Consider the following 5,000-nt stretch of genomic DNA (forward strand, 5'->3'; position numbering starts at 1 on the left):
CGTGGGATGTTCTTACTTCCCCCCGTCTTGCTAACGAGCTACTAAGACGTAGAAGTAAACAACTTTACAATAACCTGAGACAAAGGGGTGTTTGTTTCCACGAAGGAGAACAGAGAAGAGTGAACTGTTTCTATTTTTAAAATTTTCATTCTTGGTGAAAAAGAAGTAGATAATAGAACTCTACTTGAAGTGGTAACGTTTTTTTCAATGAAACTACAAAGGGGAGGTAAATTATTGTTATGAAAAAATTATGGGTTTTTATTTTAGTGAAGTTGAATTGCGTATTTTGCATTTTAGATTTAAAAAGAGGGGGAAATAAAAAGCAATGGAAATTTGACTGGATCATCTATATGATGATAGGGATTATTATTATTATTATTATTATTATTATTATTATTATTATTATTATTATACACAGAGATAATTGTCTTCAAGAAAACGGAAAAAATGAAATCAACCTTTTACAAGAAAAAAAAAAAAAACACCTTGACGAAGAAAGAGTAACTTCATAGACGATCAAATAGTAAATGAAAATCAGAAGGACGTCTTTGATGGAAAGGGCAGACTGCTCCTAATTTTCATTCTGTATCCTATTTTCGTAATCCCTTAAGGGGCATCTTTTTGATCTCTTTCTTCTCCTCTTCTCAAAGGCCAGAGAGAGAGAGAGAGAGAGAGAGAGAGAGAGAGAGAGAGAAGAGAGAGAGAGAGAGAGAGAGAGAGAGAGAGAGAGAGGAGAAGATTCTCTTCTTCTCTTTGGCTCATTGGTATTTCTAGATTCAAGAGGCGTGTCTTAATATCACTCGAAGGGACCTCTCCATCGATGGGTCTTTTTTCATTTTCTTTCCAGGAAATCGAAGAAGAAGACTTAGGATGTCTTTTTTCTGGTTTGGGTGTTCTTTACAGGAGAGGAAGAGAGAGAGAGAGAGAGAGAGAGAGAGAGAGAGAGAGAGAGAGAGAGAGAGAGAGAGAGAGAGAGAGGTAAAGTGTTACCCTTTGAATTTCGACTGTCAATTTATTAAGCGATTTGGAATGAATTGTATTATAATTTTCCAAATAAAATTTTGTTCAAAGCATTGAGAGAGAGAGAGAGAAAGAGAGAGAGAGAGAGAGAGAGAGAGAGAGAGAGAGAGAGAGAGAGAGAGAGGCTAAAGTGTTACCTTTTGAATTTCGACTGTCAATTTATTAGGCGATTTCAAAAGATTTCTCTTATATGGTTTTCCAAATATAATTTTGTTCACAGCACTGTATGTGTGTGTGTATGTGTGTGTGTGAGAGAGAGAGAGAGAGAGAGAGAGAGACTGAGAGAGAGAGAGAGAGAGAGGAGAGAAATGGTAAAGTGTTAGCTTTTTAATTTCAAGTGTCAGTTTATTGGTTCACTTGCCTTAGTTAGATAGGCACTGAGCATCACAAGGAACTGGCTATCTATCCTTTGATATATCTAGCCAATGAATCCTCCGCAGGCCCTTTGCCTCAATAGGCGTACAAGGAGATGATGATGTTAATGATGATGATGTCAGTTTATTAAGCGATTTGGAAATATTTCTGTTATATATTTTCCAAATGTAATTTTGTTCAAAGCCCTGTTAGACATGATCTAACTGAACGAACATACGAACATATACTTGCGGAACACAGACATACATCGGAAGTAATATTTTACTGCAACATACCAACGGGAATTCCCAGCTTTATCTTCAACCCCTGACCTTAGAAAGCGAATCCGTGTTTGTTAACAGGTATTCATAGTAAAAGCCTCTTGATGTATACGAGCTGGTCTTGCAATGCCTAAATCTCTCATACAGGAATTGTAATTGAACGGAGAGGGAAATACCTTCATACCTTCAAAAGTTCAGACTTGCAGCAAATGTTTTTATGTTGGATAGGCTGACATAAGTCTTTTTGTTGTTTATATATGGAATATCTGTTTTGATGTTGTTAATGTTTTTGAAACATTTTATGTTGAGTGTTCATTTATTTCTCATATCGTTTATTTGTTTCCTTATTTCCTTCCCTCACTGGGATATTTTTCCCTGTTGGAGCCCTTGGGCTTATAGCCTCTTTCTTTTCCAGCTAGGGTTGTAGCTAGGTATCAATAATAATAATAATAATAATAATAATAATAATAATAATAATAATAATAATCTGAAATTTTATTTCAGTTAGGCATCAACCTGTTTTTGTCTATGACCCTTCTAGAGTTCAAAACCTGTTACCTTTAGTATTTATACGAACTCTATTATCATTATTGCTAGCTAAGCTACAACCCTAGTTGATAAACTAGAATGCCGTCAGACTAAATGCTCCAACAGTGAAAATAGCCCAGCAAGGAAAGCAAATAAGGAAACGAATAGAATAGTGTGCCTGAGTGTACCTCTAGGCAAGAGAACGCTAACCCAAGAACAGTGCAAGACTGCTAATATGCTTTTATCTCGGTCATGCAGTGATGGCAAGCAATTGCAGTATGGAAGCTAGATCTCTCTCTCTCTCTCTCTCTCTCTCTCTCTCTCTCTCTCTCTCTCTCTCTCTCTCTCTCTCAGCACCTTCATCTGTAGACTTAAATAGTTCTAAATATGAATAGGCCTCCAGTGCATGAATTATAAATATAAACACTAATATTTTTATATACTTTTTTAAAGTTGCACTATCTTTAAATTCAACGCAGGTCGCCTCAAGCAAAAGATATTACTCTTGAATGCTAATTTAACATTCAAACAGAAACTGAAAGTGTTCCTTTTCAAGAATACAGAAACTGAAAGTGTTCCTTTCAAGAATATTTACATATGAAAAGTATTCAAAGATAGGATGTATTGAGAGTGTTGAAAAATGTCTACTAAGTCACCTGTTCCACACGAATTATATTGAAAGATGCAATAGTAAATATCACTACGAATCATGTTCCACATATCTTTAGTGTAATGAAAATAATAATAATAATATCATGTTCCACGTGACATATCTTGAGTGCAATCAAGATAATAACAATAATTCATATTCCACGTAATATATCTTGAGTGCAATCAAGATAATAATAATAATTCATATTCTACATAATATATCGTGATATAATCAAAATAATAGTAATGATATATTCCACGTAATATATCTCGAGTGCAATCAAGATAATAATAATCATTCATATTCCACATAATATATCGTGATATAATCAAAATAATAGTAATGATATATTCCACATAATATATATTGAGTACGATCAGAATGATAAAATAATTCATATTCCACATAATATATGCTGAGTGCAATCAAAATGATAATAAATGATATATCACACATAATATATCTTGAGTGCAATCAAAACAATGATAATTCATATTCCACATAATATATCGTGATATAATCAAAATAATAATAATGATATATTCCGCATGATATATATTGAGTACAATCAAAATAATGATAATCAATTCATATTCCACATAATATATGTTGAGTGCAATCAAAATGGATAATAATGATATATTACACATAATATATCTTGAGTGCAATCAAAATAATGATAATTCATATTCCACATAATATATCTTGACTCAACCAAAATAATAATAATAATGATAAACACGAAGAAGAAAATAAACCGTAAAAAAAAAAAACGAACAGAATTACGTAAGGAAAAAGGAAATTTTTTTCCCCAAGTAAAAGTTGAAAGTGAAAATACATGAGTCATGTCTCCCCATTCCTCCTCTCTTTCTTATCCAAGACCGAAGGCTTCCTACACATTCTCTTGGTGAAGACATTGAACCTAACAGAAGCGGGCATGACTCAATGCCAAAGCGGGTAGGAAGGAAAGACACTGGGGTGGGAGAAGTAAGAAAATACATTCGCTTTACGTTTATTCTCGATTGAGAGATTGTCTCGAATATACGGCCATTTTCTCGTTTTAAGTCGAAAGTTAAGGATTTTCTGTTACTTGATTGATTTATTCATATGATTGAATGATTGATTGATTGATTGATTGATTTAAAGTTTTCTGGCATCCTGATAGCTAAGGTTGTTGACGCTGATTTATTCACATGAATAAGAAAGACTATTATTATTATTATTATTATTATTATTATTATTATTATTATTATTATTATTATTATTATTATTATTATTACTTGATAAGCTACAACCGTAGTTGGAAAAGCAGGTTGCTATAAGCCCAGGGGCCCCAATAGGAAAACAGCCCAGTAAGGGAAAGGAAACAAGGAAAAATTAGATATTTTAAGAGCAGCAACATTAAAATAAGTTTTTCCTATATAAAACTATAAAAATTTGACAAAACAAGAGGAAGATAAATAAGATAGAATAATGTGCCTAAGTGTACCCTCAAGCAAGAGAAGTCTAACCCAAGACAGTGGAAGACCATGGTACAGAGGCTATGGCACTGCCCAAGATTAGGAACAGTGATTTGATTTTAGTGTCCTTCTCTTAGAAGAGCTGCTTATTATAGTCAATTCTTTTTAGTGAAGCAGATTTTACACCGACTTGCAGCGGTGCCCTTTTAACTCCGAAAAGTTTTCTGCACGCTGATTGGTTGGACAAGATAATTCTAACCAGTCAGGTAGCAGGAAACTTTTCCGAGTTAAAAGGGCACCTTTGCTAGTCAGTGCAAATGCGCCTCATTAAAAAAATTGAGTATAGTTTCTAGTTCCGGTTTATTTACATGTGGTGACGCAAACAGGTTCTTAAGGTCCAGTTGTTAGTTCCGGTTTGTTTACATGAGGTGATGCAAACAGATTCTTGAGTCCCAGTTACCGGTCTGTTGATGTAGTCGTTTGTAGGTCAAACCACAAAAGAAGTCTTCTTCTTCTTCTTCTTCTTCTTCTTCTTCTTCTTCTTTTAGTGAGTAACGTGTTTGGTCATTCTCGTCAACATCTCATGGGTCTCAGAGTTGTTAGAAGTAATATATGAGCTCCATTCAAATATTTGTAATGGAAACAAACTTTAGAAAGCATAGGAATGGTGAAGAATATTAATGGGAGGTATGGTATAATTTTTCA

The sequence above is a fragment of the Palaemon carinicauda genome, chromosome 3 (genome assembly GCF_036898095.1).
Source record: "Palaemon carinicauda isolate YSFRI2023 chromosome 3, ASM3689809v2, whole genome shotgun sequence".
Taxonomy (NCBI): Eukaryota; Metazoa; Arthropoda; class Malacostraca; order Decapoda; family Palaemonidae; genus Palaemon; species Palaemon carinicauda.